At 40.7% G+C, this 22,728-nt stretch overlaps 5 non-coding genes across 5 annotated transcripts; all 5 read left to right on the forward strand.

Moving 5' to 3' along the window:
• Positions 1 to 265: 265 nt before the first annotated feature.
• Positions 266 to 347, forward strand: TRNAS-GCU (transfer RNA serine (anticodon GCU)). Its single transcript has one exon. It is a non-coding gene; the product is annotated as a tRNA-Ser (tRNA).
• A 504-nt stretch (positions 348 to 851) lies between these two features.
• TRNAL-AAG (transfer RNA leucine (anticodon AAG)) lies at positions 852 to 933 on the forward strand. The gene has a single exon. It is a non-coding gene; the product is annotated as a tRNA-Leu (tRNA).
• Positions 934 to 6,174: 5,241 nt separating this feature from the next.
• TRNAL-AAG (transfer RNA leucine (anticodon AAG)) lies at positions 6,175 to 6,256 on the forward strand. Its single transcript has one exon. It is a non-coding gene; the product is annotated as a tRNA-Leu (tRNA).
• A 12,036-nt stretch (positions 6,257 to 18,292) lies between these two features.
• TRNAS-ACU (transfer RNA serine (anticodon ACU)) lies at positions 18,293 to 18,374 on the forward strand. The gene has a single exon. It is a non-coding gene; the product is annotated as a tRNA-Ser (tRNA).
• Positions 18,375 to 18,869: 495 nt separating this feature from the next.
• Positions 18,870 to 18,951, forward strand: TRNAL-AAG (transfer RNA leucine (anticodon AAG)). The gene has a single exon. It is a non-coding gene; the product is annotated as a tRNA-Leu (tRNA).
• The last annotated feature ends 3,777 nt before the right edge of the window (positions 18,952 to 22,728 follow it).

Raw genomic sequence — 22,728 nt, forward strand, 5'->3', positions numbered from 1 at the left:
AGCTCATTTGAGGGTAGTGTGATAGTACATCACATATGGATAGAACACGTTTGGAAAATGTAATTTTCATGATTACATTACATTTAACATATAAATTCAAGCTGAAGTAGGGATGGACAACAAGGTCGTATAGAGCAAAGCTGAAGACAACAAGTTACCATAACAATCTGTAAATATATCCTCTTTATTATGTTTAGACAACTATCACCTAATAGAACACATTTTGGCTACCATATTTTGTACTCCTGAAACATAGTGTTTCGAAGACGAGGTGGCCGAGTGGTTAAGACGATGGACTGCTAATCCATTGTGCTCTGCATGCGTGGGTTCGAATCCCATCCTCGTCGGTTTATTGTTCCGTCTTTAGTTTTAAGTATGTGGTAGGGCTAGTTTAACCCTATTTTAAGTGAAAGTTAAATGACATATCCCATCGTATTTCCGGCAGTACAACGGCTCAGTTTGGAAACACCGCTCAGTTGAGTACTGTGCTTAGGCATTACTGTAAACAGCGCCAGCCGGGTTCTGCTCATGAATCACAAAATCTTTCCTGAGGCGAGGGTTGGTAAGTTGAGGGACGTAGATAGTTTGATTCCTTATCCTTAAAGAAAGAGAAGCAGCGCGTGTGGGACGCCAATGTAAGGGTTGTCTTCCTACGTACTCTCAGGACTGGCGCTCCCTGACACCTCCCATGGCCCGGGGCCAATCCTGACCTACTGAATGTATCACGTGCCTGCTGCTGTTGGCGTTGACTTTCCTAGGATCACTTCACAGGCTATACACCCTTATTCTCCAACTCCCCTATACAACAGAACATCTCACTTCAGCAAGCTTACAGAAACATGTTTGCACAGGGTAGTGTGGCCGAGCGGTCTAAGGCGCTGGATTAAGGCTCCAGTCTCTTTGGAGGCGGGGGTTCGAACCCCACCGCTGCCAGTATTTTTCAACTCACAAACTTATTTTGTCTGCATCAGTGTCTCACTCTCTGCCTTCTGCACCTACGATCCACATAGCGAGAGGTGAGACTATGTAAAGTGGTGACGTATATATATAAGGGTAGCCAGACAGTGGGACCGAGCCTTCTTATTTTAAAAAAGCACAACCTAAGGTGACAAGAATTGTATCGGTAAACAAACCAGCTGTCTTGAAGTCTAACTATAGAGGCGACGAGAGGGGTCACTGTGATGCTGAAAGTTCAGTGAGAGTAAACAGTAGAACGCTGTGTGATACTTTTCCTTGCAGTGATGACAGCTCGCGTTTCTAAAGCAGAGAGCAAACATACAATGGGGAAGAAGAATAAATAAGGAAAGACATATATTATATGAAGACAGTTATTATACTTTGCTTTTCACCTGTAACTCGCTCAACTGTCGGTGAATGCTGCGTTACCCCGCATAGCCAGGTCACCACAGCGGGTATCCACAGTGTTTGGCCAAGTTACTATAGTTGTGAGCTTTGAGATGTGAGGTAGCGTGGCTGAGCAGGCTAATCTGGCTAGATTTAGGCTCCAGTCTCTCTGGAGCCGTGGGCTTGAATCCCAACAATTTAAGTTTACTTGAACCAAATACTTTTGCAAAAAAGGTTCATGTAATAAATATTCATTAGGGTTGTGGTTGTGAGTATGACACTAATGGATAAAAGTGGGACTAACAATGCTACAATTCTTCAGACTACCACTGCACTAACAGCCTGGGAGAGGTTTGAGCTGGATACAAGATACTTGCATGAGGGAACTAACTCGAAAGGGGAACTATCCACTGATGTTTTCTATAGCTTGCTGAGTGAGTATGTTGACACAATGGATGCAAAAGATTGTTTTGTGTGTACACAGATTCTTGTTTCGGTACAAGAGGGGGTTACCTATCATAGACTGTCATTAACATATGGGATATGTTGTAGTCTGTTACTAACAAGATTCTATAACCAGGAAGAGATTCAATATTTTTACTCAAATCATGATCTTGTGTTTTCTAATGTGCCTATCATAGAGGATGTGAGTGGGGTAGCTAAGTACTATAGCATAAAGTTAGTTAAAGGATTCTTTCAGGCAACATTAACAATTAGTACATCTTATGCACACCACAATAATTTGACATGTTTGCTTACACCTGTAGAGAAAAGCTTTTTAGATCACACGGAAGAGAGAAGAAGGGCATTGAAGGGTAAACTAGAGAAAGGATTACAGCAACGGGCCTTTGCTAGTAGTGACGGTTATAGTGCAATTAGAGAACAAGGGAAGTTAGCTTTAGACGCACTACATGTAGGAAAGCTTTGCATATCCAAGACCAAATCATACTATGACATTGTGTTTGTGGGAATGAGTGAATGTAAGCGTGTGTTTTTGTTTCAGAGTAAATGGACGTTCATGTTAAATGGACAGGATCCAGCAATCCCCGGGATTTATTATATATGTGGACTTAATGCTTATTACCGTCTTCCAAAGGGATAGTATGGGACATGTTATTTGGGGATAGTTTTCCAAAAGATATATCAACTTGACGATTTGAAAAGGTTACCAAAATTGTCTGAATTGCATCGTACTAGACATAAGAAAGAGACTGCTGCTGGTGTAGTAGGAGACATATTTGGGACGATAATTTCTTCAGTGGGAGTTATTATGAACTCCATAAAGATTCAAAAGTTGTCTACTATTGAGGATAACATGCTGACAAACTTTTCAGGGGCTATACTCCTGATGGATACTGAACTTGCTGCGGAGGGTGCTATGACTCTTCAAAACAGGCTTGCTTTAGACATTCTTTTAGTGAAAAATGGCAGAGTTTGTAGATTGCTCAATGGGTGTAATTGTTGCGCTTACATACCAGATAATAGTAATGAGATTAGAAGTATGCTTACTAACTTGACTGGGGATAGTACGGACTTGAAGGATTTGAAAGAACCAGGTGTTTGGAAAAAGGTTGGGAAAGGATTTGCTTCAGTGGGAAATTAGATTAGTAACATTTGGCATGGGATATTGTCTAAAATAATACAGGGGATATTGATTGTTATAGATTGCTTATTTGGATCATGGGTGGCATGTAAAATTAGTAAAAGAATAAAATTGAAGATGGCGAAATATAATAGGAGGAGGGAAGAAAAACAAAGGGAAAAATTATTCAGGGCAAGATCAAAGGGGAAACCAAGAAGGGAAGAGATTGATATGAGGGAATTTTAGTATGTAAAATTAGTAGGGAAGATTTGTGTGATGACAAGAGTCATCAGAGGAGGGATTGCTGGAGTGTGTCTTTTAAAATTAATATTAACATGAAAAGCTTACAATATATTGTGTAATGAAGCTGCATAAAAAATGTGTTAACGTAGAAATAATGCACACGTTTGAAATGTGCCCACGGGGAGTGGCTACCAATGTATACGAAGACTAATGAAAGTTATTAATGCTGAATTAATTATGTACTAATGTTTTTAATTTGTATTAACATATCAAAATTGGAGTTATGTATTAGGAGTTTGTTCATTAAGCAGTAGGCCTTAGTTTAGCGAAGGTCTGTGCCTAGCTGCCTGGTCTCATATTAAACTGTCTTTTTCTAACGTGCAATGTGCTACTTTCCTGAAGGACATGAAACTGTACTTTCCCAGAAGCTAGAGCTGTGTGTAACTGTAGTAAATTCTTTCTCATGGGACCCTACTTGCTCAAGGAGACATTCTTGCTGAATGCAACAGTGTAATTTGTAACAGGTGCAAGGCTGCCTGGAGTAGGAGAAAACAATGGAACTATTGACTGTAGCGTAAAATGTAACTTTTCTTGCCTGACATTCCAACCGATGAAAACGTCAATAACATGGGCCAATCAACGACATGAGAACTGTGGTTTGTGTAAAACTCTGGTGAAGATTATTGGACAGAGATGGCGATGCACCAATGATTATCCATTGAGGAATTAGGAGTAAATTAGACAGTTTTGATTTAACCACATGACCCGAGGAGAAATCAGGCATTTATTGGACAGTCCACTCCAAGCCATTCTTTGCCATTCTACTGAGCCAATTAGGCCATTTCGTTTGAGACTTTACCGTTTGTTCGCCCTGTTACTCTAAACCACCCTTTACTTATTCCTTACCTGATACTTACTTCTCCTCTATATGAGGGAAGTTCTTGTTCCTTAGCTATGCCATACTGATACTTTGCCCTGTCCTTTCTTTGCTGATGATGCAAACGACTGAAGTCCCGAGGACGAAGACTGACGCTGTTTGCTGATCCGTTGGATGGGTAACTATCTGATGAAAATTGTAATTGTTTGTTTGCCTTTTCTTTCTAGGTACCAACTGCTCTTTGATAGAGGCCATAGTTAGATGTTTTCCAAATTTGTGTTTGCTAAATTGTTTTGCATGAAGCCCAACATGCTGATTCTAATACGAGGTTATTTAAGGTGTTCACTAAAATCTGACGCAAATAGACAAATGATTGAGTTCTTGCTTTGTTGAACCATGCACTACTGAGACTTTGCTAAGTTGCTTCTTAATAATTATGTGTTAATACTGAGTGAATATTCTCTATGCATTGATTAATTGCGTTTCTAATTGCAAATCTGAAGAGTTACTAATGAGATGAATTGCTGATGAGATTAACAGAAATGACTTTAGATTGTAACCAGTAGGGAAATAAATATCCTAACACTTAACTAAATTGGTGTGGTTATTCATGACTGAAAGATCATGGGGTGTTCACTTTATTGACTCTCATTAAAGGTTATTGATTAGCATGCTGATTAGTTATTGCGATTGTTGTTGAGATATTGATCTATTGATTTGTGCTGCCAAAAGACATCTCGTACTGGGAAGTCCCCGAACCTGGTCTAAAAGGTTCATCGACCTAGGCGTGTCTCCTTGTAAGTTTACTTATCAAGGCTCTGACGCGCCTTCACTAATAAAAAGTAATCTGATCGCTTGCTGCGGAGTCATCGTCAACAAAAACTACCAAAATATTACTTCAATGTATTGTAATTACGACTGCCTCAGTTTTATGCTTTACGTGAGTAGTCGGACAGCAATTTATTTAGCGCAAAAATATTTCTTGTTGATGCACGTACGTTTTTAAACTGAAGTGTCATAGCTGTAGCGGCAATACTCCCAGTTTAGGTGGTTTTATAAACTAAGTTTTACTTTCTCCTACTTAAAACTTTTTGCAGAACAATGCACATTAAATGGGAAGGCAGTTTTCCTTAATTGTGTACTATTTGCTGCCTAATGTTGACATGTAAGCACACCACCAATAACTGACACCTAGAGACTCGAAAGCGCCATACCAGTACAATATTTGTATGATATTGCACTTTAAATCCACGTACAACTGAATTAAAGCAATCTTAGCTCATTTGTGGGTAGTGTGATAGTACATCACATATGGATAGAACACGTTTGGAAAATGTAATTTTCATGATTACATTACATTTAACATATAAATTCAAGCTGAAGTAGGGATGGACAACAAGGTCGTATAGAGCAAAGCTGAAGACAACAAGTTACCATAACAATCTGTAAATATATCCTCTTTATTATGTTTAGACAACTATCACCTAATAGAACACATTTTGGCTACCATATTTTGTACTCCTGAAAGATGGTGTTTTGAAGACGAGGTGGACGAGTGGTTAAGACGACGGACTGCTAATCCATTGTGCTCTGCATGCGTGGGTTCGAATCCCATCCTCGACGGTTTATTGTTCCGTCTTTAGTTTTTAGTATGTGGTAGGGCTGGGTTAACCCTATTTTATGTGAAAGTTAAATGACATATCCCATGGTATTTCCGGCAGTACAACGGCTCAGTTTGGAAACACCGCTCAGTTGAGTACTGTGCTTAGGCATTACTGTAAACAGCGCCAGCCGGGTTCTGCTCATGAATCACAAAATCTTTCCTGAGGCGGAGGGTTGGTAAGTTGAGGGACGTAGATAGTTTGATTCCTTATCCTTAAAGAAAGAGAAGCAGCGCATGCGGGACACAAATGTAAGGGTTGTCTTCCTACGGACTCTCAGGACTGGCGTTCCCTGACACCTCCCATGGCCCGGGGCCAATCCTGACCTACTGAATGTATCACGTGCCTGCTGCTGTTGGCGTTGACTTTCCTAGGATCACTTCACAGGCTATACACCCTTATTCTCCAACTCCCCTATACAAAAGAACATCTCACTTCAGAAAGCTTACAGAAAGAGTTTTGCACAGGGTATTGTGGCCGAGCGGTCTAAGGCGCTGGATTAAGGCTCCAGTCTCTTTGGAGGCGTGGGTTTGAATCCCACCGCTGCCAGTATTTTTCAACTCACAAACGTATTTTGTCTGCATCAGTGTCTCACTCTCTGCCTTCTGCACCTACGATCCACATAGCGAGAGGTGAGACTATGTAAAGTGGTGACATATATATATAAGTGTAGCCAGACAGTGGGACCGAGCCTTCATATTTTAAAAAACCACAACCTAAGGTGACAAGAATTGTATCGGTAAACAAACCAGCTGTCTTGAAGTCTAACTATAGAGGCGACGAGAGGGGTCACTGTGATGCTGAAAGTTCAGTGAGAGTAAACAGTAGAACGCTGTGTCATACGTTTCCTTGCAGTGATGACAGCTCGCGTTTCTAAAGCAGAGAGCAAACATACAATGGGGAAGAAGAATAAATAAGGAAAGACATATATTATATGCAGACTGTTATTATACTTTGCTTTTCACCTGTAACTCGCTCAACTGTCGGTGAATGCTGCGTTACCCTGCATAGCCAGGTCACCACAGCGGGTGTCCACAGTGTTTGGCCAAGTTACTATAGTTGTGAGCTTGTAGATGTGAGGTAGCATGGCTGAGCAGGCTAAACTGGCTAGATTTAGGCTCCAGTCTCTCTGGAGCCGTGGGCTTGAATCCCAACACTTTAAGTTTACTTTAACCAAATACTTTTGCAAAAAAGGTTTATGTAATAAATATTCATTAGGGTCGTGGTTGTGAGTATGACACTAATGGATAAAAGTGGGACTAACAATGCTACAATTCCTGAGACTACCACTGCACTAACAGGCTGGGAGAGGTTTGAGCTGGATACAAGATACTTGCATGAGGGAACTAACTCGAAAGGGGAACTATCCACTGATGTTTTCTATCGCTTGCTGAGTGAGTATGTTGACACAATGGATGCAAAAGATTGTTTTGTGTGTACACAGATTCCTGTTTCGGTACAAGAGGGGGTTACCTATCATAGACTGTCATTAACATATGGGATACGTTGTAGTCTGTTACTAACAAGATTCTATAACCAGGAAGAGATTCAATATTTTTACTCAAATCATGATCTTGTGTTTTCTAATGTGCCTATCATAGAGGATGTGAGTGGGGTAGCTAAGTACTATAGCATAAAGTTAGTTAAAGGATTCTTTCAGGCGACATTAACAATTAGTACATCTTATGCACACCACAATAATTTGACATGTTTGCTTACACCTGTATAGAAAATCTTTTTAGATCACACGGAAGAGAGAAGAAGGGCATTGAAGGGTAAACTAGAGAAAGGATTACAGCAACGGGCCTTTGCTAGTAGTGACGGTTATAGTGCAATTAGAGAACAAGGGAAGTTAGCTTTAGACGCACTACATGTAGGAAAGCTTTGCATATCCAAGACCAAATCATACAATGACAATGTGTTTGTGGGAATGAGTGAATGTAAGCGTGTGTTTTTGTTTCAGAGTAAATGGACGTTCATGTTAAATGGACAGGATCCAGCAATTCCCGGGATTTATTATATATGTGGACTTAATGCTTATTACCGTCTTCCAAAGGGATAGTATGGGACATGTTATTTGGGGATAGTTTTCCCAAAGATATATCAACTTGACGATTTGAAAAGGTTACCAAAATTGTCTGAATTACATCGTACTAGACATAAGAAAGAGACTGCTGCTGGTGTAGGAGGAGACATATTTGGGACGATAATTTCTTCAGTGGGAGGTATTATGAACTCCATAAAGATTCAAAAGTTGTCTACTATTGAGGATAACATGCTGACAAACTTTTCAGGGGCTATACTCCTGATGGATACTGAACTTGCTGCGGAGGGGGCTATGACTCTTCAAAACAGGCTTGCTTTAGACATTCTTTTAGTGAAAAATGGCAGAGTTTGTAGATTGCTCAATGGGTGTAATTGTTGCGCTTACATACCAGATAATAGTAATGAGATTAGAAGTATGCTTACTAACTTGACTAGGGATAGTACGGACTTGAAGGATTTGAAAGAACCAGGTGTTTGGAAAAAGGTTGGGAAAGGATTTGCTTCAGTGGGAAATTGGATTAGTAACATTTGGCATGGGATATTGTCTAAAATAATACAGGGGATATTGATTGTTATAGATTGCTTATTTGGATCATGGGTGGCATGTAAAATTAGTAAAAGAATAAAATTGAAGATGGCGAAAAATAATAGGAGGAGGGAAGAAAAACAAAGGGAAAAATTATTCAGGGCAAGATCAAAGGGGAAACCAAGAAGGGAAGAGATTGATATGAGGGAATTTTAGTATGTAAAATTAGTAGGGAAGATTTGTGTGATGACAAGAGTCATCAGAGGAGGGATTTCTGGAGTGTGTCTTTTAAAATTAATATTAACATGAAAAGCTTACAATATATTGTGTAATGAAGCTGCATAAAAAATGTGTTAACGTAGAAATAATGCACACGTTTGAAATGTGCCCACGGGGAGTGGCTACCAATGTATACGAAGACTAATGAAAGTTATTAATGCTGAATTAATTATGTACTAATGTTTTTAATTTGTATTAACATATCAAAATTGGAGTTATGTATTAGGAGTTTGTTCATTAAGCAGTAGGCCTTAGTTTAGCGAAGGTCTGTGTCTAGCTGCCTGGTCTCATATTAAACTGTCTTTTTCTAACGTGCAATGTGCTATTTTCCTGAAGGACATGAAACTGTACTTTCCCAGAAGCTAGAGATGTGTGTAGCTGTAGTAAATTCTTTCTCATGGGACCCTACTTGCTCAAGGAGACATTCTTGCTGAATGCAACAGTGTAATTTGTAACAGGTGCAAGGCTGCCTGGAGTAGGAGAAAACAATGGAACTACTGACTGTAGCGTAAAATGTAACTTTTCTTACCTGACATTCCAACCGATGAAAACGTCAATAACATGGGCCAATCAACGACATGAGAACTGTGGTTTGTGTAAAACTCTGGTGAAGATTATTGGACAGAGATGGCGATGCACCAATGATTATCCATTGAGGAATTAGGAGTAAATTAGACAGTTTTGATTTAACCACATGACCCGAGGAGAAATCAGGCATTTATTGGACATTCCACTCCAAGCCATTCTTTGCCATTCTACTGAGCCATTTAGGCCATTTCGTTTGAGACTTTGCCGTTTGTTCGCCCTGTTACTCTAAACCACCCTTTACTTATTCCTTACCTGATACTTACTTCTCCTCTATATGAGGGTGTAGTGCTTTCCTCTTATCTAGTTTCTAAAGCACTAACATAACACAACAGAAATGCACTTCTGAGGTCAAAGAAGACTTTTATTGTTGTTAATTCTTCCCCAACCACAATATTTTATGTATGACGAATTAGTAGCTTTCAAGTCCGCGTTAATCAAACAAAATATATCAGTTTGCAATATACACAGCAGGTTATATTTATAAGATATTGAATGCAAAGTGTTAGACCTGACAGCCTTAGGGTAGTCACCCCTAACTTTTTGCCTGCCTCCCTCCTCGTTTTGGATACTGTTTTGCTGGTTTTTAGACTCTGCGCACTTTACCACTGCTAACCAGTGATAAAGTGTATATGCTCTCTCTCTGTAAACATGGTAACTTTGGATCATACCTGATTGAACTATTTAATCTACTTATAAGTCCCCAGTCATGTGCACTCCAGGTGCCTAGGGCATATAGATTAAATGCTACTAGTGGACCTGCAGCACGGATTGTGCCACCCACTTAAGTAGCCCCTTTTCCTTGTCTCAGGCCTACCATTGCTAGGCCTGGGTGTGCAGTTTCACTGCCACCTCGACTTGGCATTTAAAAGTACTTGCCAAGCCTAGAACTCCCCTTTTTCTGCATATAAGTCACCCTTAATGTGTGCCCTGGGTATCCCCTAGAGCAGGGTGCTGTGTAGGTAAAAGGCAGGACATGTACCTGTGTAGTTATATGTCCTGGTAGTGTAAAACTCCTAAATTCGTTTTTGCACTACTGGGAGACCTGCTCCCTTCATAGGCTAACATTGGGGCTGCCCTCATACACTGTTGAAGTGGCAGCTGCTGATCTGAAAGGAGCAGGGAGGTCATATTTAGTATGGCCAGAATGGTAATACAAAATCCTACTGACTGGTGAAGTCGGATTTAATATTACTATTCTAGAAATGCCACTTTTAGAAAGTGAGCATTTCTTTGCACTTAAATCCTTCTGTGCCTTACAATCCACGTCTGGCTAGGTTTAGTTGACAGCTCCTTGTGCATTCACTCAGACACACCCCAAACACAGGGTACTCAGCCTCACTTGCATACATCTGCATTTTGAATGGGTCTTCCTGGGCTGGGAGGGTGGAGGGCCTGCCCTCACACAAAGGACTGCCACACCCCCTACTGGGACCCTGGCAGACAGGATTGAACTGAAAGGGGACCTGGTGCACTTCTTAGCCTCTCTTTGAAGTCTCCCCCACTTCAAAGGCACATTTGGGTATAAAACAGGGCCTCTGCCCTACCTCATCAGACACTTGCTGGAGAAGAAACCGGAACCAGAAACTACATCCTGCCAAGAAGAACTGCCTGGCTGCTCAAAGGACTCACCTGTCTGCTTTCTACAAAGGACTGCTGTCTTGCTGTTGCCCTGCTGCCTTGCTGAACTCTTGTCTGGCTGTGAAAGTGCTCTCCAAGGGCTTGGATAGAGCTTGCCTCCTGTTCCTTGAAGTCTCAGGACCAAAAAGACTTCTTCCTTTCACTTGGACGCTCCGTGCGCCGAAAATTTCGACGCACAGCTTGTTTCGCGGCGAGAAAAACGCCGCACACCGACGCTGATCGACGCGACGCCCTCGGGACGATCGAGACTTCGACGCACAACCTCGCAAGGACAAAGCCGCTCGACTTTCCAGGAGAAATCGACGCGACGCCCACCGTGAGTGCGAAACTTTGACGCACGGCCTCGCAAGGACAACGCCGCCCGACTTCCAAGGAGAAATCGACGCGACGCCTGCCGTGAGACCAAACTTTCGACGCACGGCCTCGCAAGGACAACGCCGCCCGACTTCCAAGGAGAAATCGACGCGACGCCTACCGTGAGATCGAAACTTCGACGCGCAGCCCCGCAGAACGACGCGCAGCCGGAAAACAAGCAGGAGAATCCACGCACAGACCCGGGACATCTGGTAATCCCCGCGATCCACAAAAAGAGACTGTCTGCGCGCCGGAAAACGACGCCCGACTCCCCCGCGTGGAAAAGACCGACGCAAGTCTGTGTGTGCTGAGGAGAAATCGACGCACACACCCCTTTTTCCACGCATCTCTTCTCCTGTGGCCCTCTGAGGAGATTTTCCACCAGAAACCAGGTACTTTGTGTTTGAAAGACACTGTATTGCATTCTAAAGACTTAAGACACTTTATATCACTTCCCTGTGATATTTCTACAATTTTCCATTACAACTTTATTCTTTTTGACCTACAATTATCCTGATAAATATTATATATTTTTCTAAAAACTGTGTGGTGTAGTTTTGTGGTGCTATATGGTGGTATTGTATGATTTATTGCACAAATACTTTACACATTGCCTTCTAAGTTAAGCCTGACTGCTCGTGCCAAGCTACCAGAGGGTGGGCACAGGATAATCTTGGATAGTGTGTGACTTACCCTGACTAGAGTGAGGGCTTTTGCTTGGACAGGAGGTAACCTGACTGCCAACCAAAAACCCCATTTCTAACACAAAGCAAAACAAATACTTCACCGTGTGGGAATTATTTACAGCTTCATCTTTCTAAGGTCTGCAAGCTGATGACCCCTGTCAGCCGCGAGAAAGAGAGATTCATCTACCCACACGGGATTGCTGGCAGCTGGCGCCAAGCTCCAGCACGAGGTCCGGCAGATTCGAATCTGAGTCTCTGCAGCCTGTTGCATTTGTTACAAAGGTGTGCCCCCTCCTCTCAGACCTGGGAAACTGAGCAAGCCTTTTGGAGACTGGCCAGGTCTCCAAGACTACTCCTGTTCCCAAGCTCAAGCGGAGAGAACAACACCCATGTACTCTCTCTTATCATGTCTAGTCTACTGTGAGAAAAACATCTTGGTTCTCTGGTGCAAAAACACAGCTTGGAAAAATACAGCTTGGATTCTCAACTGCAATGTCTAACTCCACGTTAAAGGCAATGGGCAGCTAACCTAAATATCAAATGCAATGTCATGTTAAAGGCAATAGGCAGCTAACCTAAATATCAAATGCAATGTCTAGTGTCATGTCAAAGCCAATAGGCAGCTGAGCTGAATATAAAATGCAATGTATAATATCATGTCAAAGCCCATAGGCAGCTGAGCTGAATATAAAATGCAATGTATAATATCATGTCAAAGCCAATAGGCAGCTGAGCTGAATATAAAATGCAATGTATAAAATCATGTCAAAGCCAATAGGCAGCGGAGCTGAATACAAAATGTAATGTATAATATCATGTCAAAGCCAATAGGCAGTTAAGCTGAATACAAAATGCAATATATAATATCATGTCAAAGCCCATAGGCAGAATATCTAATAGCATGTCAAAGTCAATAGGCATGCAATGTCAAAGCCAATAGGCGGCTAGACTGGATACAGCATGTCAAAGCCAATAGGCAGAATACAGAATGTAATGGCTAATGCAATGTCAAAGCCCATAGGCGGCTCAACTGAATACAGAAACTAATGGCTAATGCCATGTCAAAGCCAATAGGCAGAATACAGAATGTAATGACTAATGCAATGTCAAAGCCCATAGGCGGCTAAACTGCACAAAACATACCATGTGCTACTGGTGAACATTGAGCAACTAATATGCGCAGTGGTGAAACACAAAGTCATTGGTCAAAACAAAATTTAACAAATGGCAGTACATTCCGCCCTTTGACCAATGAATTTTTGTTTCACATACCTCTTGTTTCAAACAAAAACAAAAAAAAAACATCAGCACAAACAAAAAAACATTATGATCAAAGCAATCCCTGTAAAGCAATAGAAGTGAATTAACACATTGATTTCATAACCTTTCACATCAGATACATCTACATAAAAAAGACTGGGCAATTTTTATACTCTGAATGAGTCTCTAATTCAACAGTGTTAGCAATTTGATGTGGCATGAGTTCTGCTCATGTAAAGAGGCACGGTCCACCTGAAAGGTTTGCTGGAAGATAAGCAAAAGTCAGAGTTCCATACGAGAAGGGAAAAAAAAAAAAACACAGCTTAGTTCCGGTGGAAGAATGCAATCAAACAAGTTGAACTTGAACTGAAGGCGCAGTTTGCGCAAAATGGATCCATGGTGCTGGCACTTTACTCAGCCAGGTTCAGGTTGGGGATTCGGTCCCTTCCCCGACCCCACACGCACACACCGGAAGGGGGACCACACAGCACACTCAGGGACAGTGGCGAAACGTGGTAGGATCTGCAAAAGAAACAAGTATGACTTTTCTTGCAAATAACATTTTTCATTTAAACTGCACCCTTCCTCTTTCTTTCCCTGTTTTATAATCAGCAGGACGTTTTTGGGGCCCTTTGTTATATTTTCTGCAGGGTCTGGAGGATCACTTAGGGCTTCAGCCCACACATCAGCACTGAGGTTTTTATCTGCTGCGCCACAGCTTCCCTTTTCTTGCACTGTCAGAAGGGCTGGGGCAGACTCATTCTTTAACAAACCTCCATTCACTGCACTTTTGCCAATTTGGGCCATTCTGTCTCCAATTTGTATGAATGAATCAGATTCTTTTCTAGGTATCAGCAAAATTTCGATTTTTCCTTGGTAATCTGCAGCAATCACTCTCCCTAAAACCTGATCAATTTGCCATTTCTGTCCTGGTAACTTTCCTCTCCCCAACTGCTCTGTGACTGCTTGCATGACAGATTGCTTTTGTGCATGCTGCACAGTTTTTATCAAATCTAGGGGAATGTGCATCTCTCTCATCTCTGCCCACCTGTAAGTGGCTTTTTCTCTCAGCTGTTCACATTTCTGGGGCACCCACTTAGCCATCCCCACTAAGGCAGAATTCTGGGTGAACACTTCTCTCTCTGCATTTTTCTCATTAACATCTGCAAGGTAATTGAACCAGTTAGGTGCTAAAACATTAACAATGAACCAAAAATCAGCCTAAAAATGACACATCTCACGTAGCTCTTGCTTTAAAATCTGACACACATCATACAACGCTGTTCCTTCTACGGTGCCAGAAAACAACATTTCAGTCAATGAATCATTAGTAAAACAAACATGCTTTTTATCTTCAGTAGACACGAATTCAAATGGTGCACTCAACTTCATTGGTAACTCTTTTACCTGTGGTACTCTAGCCCTGTCTTGCAAGTACCAGATCCATTGTATGATTCTAGCTAGGGGCACTATTTTCTTTCCTTGTTCTTGAGTTACATGCACATAAGTATTTCCTTCTTGCACTGTGCAAAAACCTAAAGTCTGCATTATTTCATTTGCCAAATCACAAGCGCGCAGCTGCATATAATTTTTCACAGTGACCATATACAAAAGTGTTAGGATTTCACTCAAATGAGGGCTATTCTTTTTCCAAAAATCAAACAAGCTAATGAAAGTCGGCTCTTGCTCTAAAATCTTTCGTTTTACTTGTGCATTTTGCAACGGTAACTCGTAAATCACATTCTGGTCTCTCTCGTCCGTGTTATCAGTTAAGGAATGCATTTTGTCTGCCAAAAACCCTGGCTCACACGAAAACTCAAAGCAGCTCGGAGCTGTCTTAACCCCCTCATTACTGGAATGGGACAAGAAAGATTCTTCAAAAACAGCAGTTTTATAACTTTCAGTCGGGCTAATTTGCTCACGTAAATTCCTATTTTCATGTTCCAACTTCCTACATTTCTCCTGCATTTCTCTGTAAGCAGATAAAGGTATCCAGACCTTTCTGTCATCATTACTTCCAAAACACACGTTTTCTACATATGCATTTTCTTCTGTAATTCCCCAAACAGAAAACAATTCACAGTTTTTCTTAGCACCATCAGGCAGTTTAACAACACATGACATGGTCTGCCGTGCTACTGTGATTCTCCAAACAACAAACAATTCACAGTTTTTCGTAGCACCATCAGGCAGTTTAACAACACATGACATGGTCTGCCGTGCTACTGTGATTCTCCAAACAACAAAAAAACAATTACACTTTTAAAGTGTGCACTTAGAAATCTACTAACTCATCAAACCCCTTCTTAATCACCTCTTAATGACCGACCCCACGACTCCAGGTACCAATTGTAGTGCTTTCCTCTTATCTAGTTTCTAAAGCACTAACATAACACAACAGAAATGCACTTCTGAGGTCAAAGAAGACTTTTATTGTTGTTAATTCTTCCCCAACCACAATATTTTATGTATGACGAATTAGTAGCTTTCAAGTCCGCGTTAATCAAACAAAATATATCAGTTTGCAATATACACAGCAGGTTATATTTATAAGATATTGAATGCAAAGCAAAACAAATACTTCACCGTGTGGGAATTATTTACAGCTTCATCTTTCTAAGGTCTGCAAGCTGATGACCCCTGTCAGCCGCGAGAAAGAGAGATTCATCTACCCACACGGGATTGCTGGCAGCTGGCGCCAAGCTCCAGCACGAGGTCCGGCAGATTTGAATCTGACTCTCTGCAGCCTGTCACATTTGTTACAAAGGTGTGCCCCCTCCTCTCAGACCTGGGAAACTGAGCAAGCCTTTTGGAGACTGGCCAGGTCTCCAAGACTACTCCTGTTCCCAAGCTCAAGCGGAGAGAACAACACCCATGTACTCTCTCTTATCATGTCTAGTCTACTGTGAGAAAAACATCTTGGTTCTCTGGTGCAAAAACACAGCTTGGAAAAATACAGCTTGGATTCTCAACTGCAATGTCTAACTCCACGTTAAAGGCAATGGGCAGCTAACCTAAATATCAAATGCAATGTCATGTTAAAGGCAATAGGCAGCTAACCTAAATATCAAATGCAATGTCTAGTGTCATGTCAAAGCCAATAGGCAGCTGAGCTGAATATAAAATGCAATGTATAATATCATGTCAAAGCCCATAGGCAGCTGACCTGAATATAAAATGCAATGTATAATATCATGTCAAAGCCAATAGGCAGCTGAGCGGAATATAAAATGCAATGTATAATATCATGTCAAAGCCAATAGGCAGCGGAGTTGAATACAAAATGTAATGTATAATATCATGTCAAAGCCAATAGGCAGTTAAGCTGAATACAAAATGCAATATATAATATCATGTCAAAGCCCATAGGCAGAATATCTAATAGCATGTCAAAGTCAATAGGCATGCAATGTCAAAGCCAATAGGCGGCTAGACTGGATACAGCATGTCAAAGCCAATAGGCAGAATACAGAATGTAATGGCTAATGCAATGTCAAAGCCCATAGGCGGCTCAACTGAATACAGAAACTAATGGCTAATGCCATGTCAAAGCCAATAGGCAGAATACAGAATGTAATGACTAATGCAATGTCAAAGCCCATAGGCGGCTAAACTGCACAAAACATACCATGTGCAACTGGTGAACATTGAGCAACTAATATGCGCAGTGGTGAAACACAAAGTCATTGGTCAAAACAAAATTTAACAAATGGCAGTACAGAGGGAAGTTCTTGTTCCTTAGCTATGCCATACTGATACTTTGCCCTGTCCTTTCTTTGCTGATGAGGCAAACGACTGATGTCCCGAGGACGAAGACTGACGCTGTTTGCTGATCCGTTGGATGGGTAACTATCTGATGAAAATTGTAATTGTCTGTTTGCCTTTTCTTTCTAGGTACCAACGCTCTTTGATAGAGGCCATAGTTAGATGTTTTCCAAATTTGTGTTTGCTTAATTGTTTTGCATGAAGCCCAACATGCTGATGCTAATACGAGGTTATTTAAGGTGTTCACTAAAATCTGACGCAAATAGACAAATGACTGAGTTCTTGCTTTGTTGAACCATGCACTACTGAGACTTTGCTAAGTTGCTTCTTAATAATTATGTGTTAATACTGAGTGAATATTCTCTATGCATTGATTAATTGCGTTTCTAATTGCAAATCTGAAGAGTTACTAATGAGATGAATTGCTGATGAGATTAACAGAAATGACTTTAGATTGTAACCAGTAGGGAAATAAATATCCTAACACTTAACTAAATTGGTGTGGTTATTCATGACTGAAAGATCATGGTGTGTTCACTTTATTGACTCTCATTAAAGGTTATTGATTAGCATGCTGATTAGTTATTGCAATTGTTGTTGAGATATTGATCTATTGATTTGTGATGCCAAAAGACATCTCGTACTGGGAAGTCCCCGAACCTGGTCTAAAAGGTTCATCGACCTAGGCGTGTCTCCTTGTAAGTTTACTTATCAAGGCTCTGACGCGCCTTCACTAATAAAAAGTAATCTGATCGCTTGCTGCGGAGTCATCGTCAACAAAAACTACCAAAATATTACTTCAATGTATTGTAATTACGACTGCCTCAGTTTTATGCATTACGTGAGTAGTCGGACAGCAATTTATTTAGCGCAAAAAATATTTCTTGTTGATGCACGTACGTTTTTAAACTGAAGTGTCATAGCTGTAGCGGCAATACTCCCAGTTTAGGTGGTTTTATAAACTAAGTTTTACTTTCTCCTACTTAAAACTTTTTGCAAAACAATGCACATTAAATGGGAAAGCAGTTTTCCTTAATTGTGTACTATTTGCTGCCTAATGTTGACATGTAAGCACACCACCAATAACTGACACCTAGAGACTCGAAAGCGCCATACCAGTACAATATTTGTATGATATTGCACTTTAAATCCACGTACAACTGAATTAAAGCAATCTTAGCTCATTTGAGGGTAGTGTGATAGTACATCACATATGTATAGAACATGTTTGGAAAGTGTAATTTTCATGATTACATTACATTTAACATATAAATTCAAGCTGAAGTAGGGATGGACAACAAGGTCGTATAGAGCAAAGCTGAAGACAACAAGTTACCATAACAATCTGTAAATATATGCTCTTTATTATGTTTAGACAACTATCACCTAATAGAACACATTTTGGCTACCATATTTTGTACTCCTGAAACATGGTGTTTTGAAGACGAGGTGGCTGAGTGGTTAAGGCGATGGACTACTAATCTATTGTGCTCTGCATGCGTGGGTTCGAATCCCATCCTTGTCGGTTTATTGTTCCGTCTTTAGTTTTTAGTATGTGGTAGGGCTGGGTTAACCCTATTTTATGTGAAAGTTAAATGACATATCCCATGGTATTTCCGGCAGTACAACGGCTCAGTTTGGAAACACCGCTCAGTTGAGTACTGTGCTTAGGCATTACTGTAAACAGCGCCAGCCGGGTTCTGCTCATGAATCACAAAATCTTTCCTGAGGCGGAGGGTTTGTAAGTTGAGGGACGTAGATAGTTTGATTCCTTATCCTTAAAGAAAGAGAAGCAGCGCGTGCGGGACGCAAATGTAAGGGTTGTCTTCCTACGGACTCTCAGGACTGGCGCTCCCTGACACCCGGGGCCAATCCTGACCTACTGAATGTATCACGTGCATGCTGCTGTTGGCGTTGACTTTCCTAGGATCACTTCACAGGCTATACACCCTTATTCTCCAACTCCCCTATACAACAGAACATCTCACTTCAGAAAGCTTACAGAAACAGGTTTGCACAGGGTAGTGTGGCCGAGCGGTCTAAGGTGCTGGATTAAGGCTCCAGTCTCTTTGGAGGCGTGGGTTCGAATCCCACCGCTGCCAGTATTTTTTCAACTCACAAACGTATTTTGTCTGCATCAGTGTCTCACTCTCTGCCTTCTGCACCTACGATCCACATTGCGAGAGGTGAGACTATGTAAAGTGGTGACGTATATATATAAAGGTAGCCAGACAGTGGGACCGAGCCTTCTTATTTTAAAAAACCACAACCTAAGGTGACAAGAACTGTATCGGTAAACAAACCAGCTGTCTTGAAGTCTAAGTATAGAGGCGACGAGAGGGGTCACTGTGATGCTGAAAGTTCAGTGAGTGTAAACAGTAGAACGCTGTGTGATACGTTTCCTTGCAGTGATGACAGCTCGCGTTTCTAAAGCAGAGAGCAAACATACAATGGGGAAGAAGAATAAAAAAGGAAAGACATATATTATATGCAGACAGTTATTATACTTTGCTTTTCACCTGTAACTCGCTCAACTGTCCGTGAATGCTGCGTTACCCTGCATAGCCAGGTCACCACAGCGGGTGTCCACAGTGTTTGGCCAAGTTACTATAGTTGTGAGCTTGTAGATGTGAGGTAGCGTGGCTGAGCAGGCTAAACTGGCTAGATTTAGGCTCCAGTCTCTCTGGAGCCGTGGGCTTGAATCCCAACACTTTAAGTTTACTTGAACCAAATACTTTTCCAAAAAAGGTTCATGTAATAAATATTCATTAGGATCGTGGTTGTGAGTATGACACTAATGGATAAAAGTGGGACTAACAATGCTACAATTCCTGAGACTACCACTGCACTAACAGCCTGGGAGAGGTTTGAGCTGGATACAAGATACTTGCATGAGGGAACTAACTCGAAAGGGGAACTATCCACTGATGTTTTCTATCGCTTGCTGACTGAGTATGTTGACACAATGGATGCAAAAGATTGTTTTGTGTGTACACAGATTCCTGTTTCGGTACAAGAGGGGGTTACCTATCATAGACTGTCATTAACATATGGGATACGTTGTAGTCTGTTACTAACAAGATTCTATAACCAGGAAGAGATTCAATATTTTTACTCAAATCATGATCTTGTGTTTTCTAATGTGCCTATCATAGAGGATGTGAGTGGGGTAGCTAAGTACTATAGCATAAAGTTAGTTAAAGGATTCTTTCAGGCGACATTAACAATTAGTACATCTTATGCACACCACAATAATTTGACATGTTTGCTTACACCTGTAGAGAAAAGCTTTTTAGATCACACGGAAGAGAGAAGAAGGGCATTGAAGGGTAAACTAGAGAAAGGATTACAGCAACGGGCCTTTGCTAGTAGTGACGGTTATAGTGCAATTAGAGAACAAGGGAAGTTAGCTTTAGACGCACTACATGTAGGAAAGCTTTGCATATCCAAGACCAAATCATACTATGACAATGTGTTTGTGTGAATGAGTGAATGTAAGCGTGTGTTTTTGTTTCAGAGTAAATGTACGTTCAAGTTAAATGAACAGGATCCAGCAATCCCCGGGATTTATTATATATGTGGACTTAATGCTTATTACCGTCTTCCAAAGGGATAGTATGGGACATGTTATTTGGGGATAGTTTTCCCAAAGATATATCAACTTGACGATTTGAAAAGGTTACCAAAATTGTCTGAATTACATCGTACTAGACATAAGAAAGAGACTGCTGCTGGTGTAGTAGGAGACATATTTGGGACGATAATTTCTTCAGTGGGAGTTATTATGAACTCCATAAAGATTCAAAAGTTGTCTACTATTGAGGATAACATGCTGACAAACTTTTCAGGGGCTATACTCCTGATGGATACTGAACTTGCTGCGGAGGGGGCTATGACTCTTCAAAACAGGCTTGCTTTAGACATTCTTTTAGTGAAAAATGGCAGAGTTTGTAGATTGCTCAATGGGTGTAATTGCTGCGCTTACATACCAGATAATAGTAATGAGATTAGAAGTATGCTTACTGACTTGACTAGGGATAGTACGGACTTGAAGGATTTGAAAGAACCAGGTGTTTGGAAAAAATGTTGGGAAAGGATTTGCTTCAGTGGGAAATTGGATTAGTAACATTTGGCATGGGATATTGTCTAAAATAATACAGGGGATATTGATTGTTATAGATTGCTTATTTGGATCATGGGTGGCATGTAAAATTAGTAAAAGAATAAAATTGAAGATGGTGAAAAATAATAGGAGGAGGGAAGAAAAACAAAGGGAAAAATTATTCAGGGCAAGATCAAAGGGGAAACCAAGAAGGGAAGAGATTGATATGAGGGAATTTTAGTATGTAAAATTAGTAGGGAATATTTGTGTGATGACAAGAGTCATCAGAGGAGGGATTGCTGGAGTGTGTCTTTTAAAATTAATATTAACATGAAAAGCTTACAATATATTGTGTAATGAAGCTGCATAAAAAATGTGTTAACGTAGAAATAATGCACACGTTTGAAATGTGCCCACGGGGAGTGGCTACCAATGTATACGAAGACTAATGAAAGTTATTAATGCTGAATTAATTATGTACTAATGTTTTTAATTTGTATTAACATATCAAAATTGGAGTTATGTATTAGGAGTTTGCTCATTAAGCAGTAGGCCTTAGTTTAGCGAAGGTCTGTGCCTAGCTGCCTGGTCTCATATTAAACTGTCTTTTTCTAACGTGCAATGTGCTATTTTCCTGAAGGACATGAAACTGTACTTTCCCAGAAGCTAGAGATGTGTGTAGCTGTAGTAAATTCTTTCTCATGGGACCCTACTTGCTCAAGGAGACATTCTTGCTGAATGCAACAGTGTAATTTGTAACAGGTGCAAGGCTGCCTGGAGTAGGAGAAAACAATGGAACTACTGACTGTAGCGTAAAATGTAACTTTTCTTACCTGACATTCCAACCGATGAAAACGTGAATAACATGGGCCAATCAACAACATGAGAACTGTGGTTTGTGTAAAACTCTGGTGAAGATTATTGGACAGACATGGCGATGCACCAATGATTATCCATTGGGGAATTAGGAGTAAATTAGACAGTTTTGATTTAACCACATGACCCGAGGAGAAATCAGGCATTTATTGGACATTCCACTCCAAGCCATTCTTTGCCATTCTACTGAGCCATTTAGGCCATTTCGTTTGAGACTTTGCCGTTTGTTCGCCCTGTTACTCTAAACCACCCTTTACTTATTCCTTACCTGATACTTACTTCTCCTCTATATGAGGGAAGTTCTTGTTCCTTAGCTATGCCATACTGATACTTTGCCCTGTCCTTTCTTTGCTGATGATGCAAACGACTGATGTCCCGAGGACGAAGACTGACGCTGTTTGCTGATCCGTTGGATGGGTAACTATCTGATGAAAATTGTAATTGTCTGTTTGCCTTTTCTTTCTAGGTACCAACTGCTCTTTGATTGAGGCCATAGTTAGATGTTTTCCAAATTTGTGTTTGCTAAATTGTTTTGCATGAAGCCCAACATGCTGATGCTAATACGAGGTTATTTAAGGTGTTCACTAAAATCTGACGCAAATAGACAAATGACTGAGTTCTTGCTTTGTTGAACCATGCACTACTGAGACTTTGCTAAGTTGCTTCTTAATAATTATGTGTTAATACTGAGTGAATATTCTCTATGCATTGATTAATTGCGTTTCTAATTGCAAATCTGAAGAGTTACTAATGAGATGAATTGCTGATGAGATTAACAGAAATTACTTTAGATTGTAACCAGTAGGGTAATAAATATCCTAACACTTAACTAAATTGGTGTGGTTATTCATGAATGAAAGATCATGGGGTTTTCACTTTATTGACTCTCATTAAAAGTTAT

The sequence above is a fragment of the Pleurodeles waltl genome, chromosome 12 (genome assembly GCF_031143425.1).
Source record: "Pleurodeles waltl isolate 20211129_DDA chromosome 12, aPleWal1.hap1.20221129, whole genome shotgun sequence".
In the NCBI taxonomy this organism is placed as follows: domain Eukaryota; kingdom Metazoa; phylum Chordata; class Amphibia; order Caudata; family Salamandridae; genus Pleurodeles; species Pleurodeles waltl.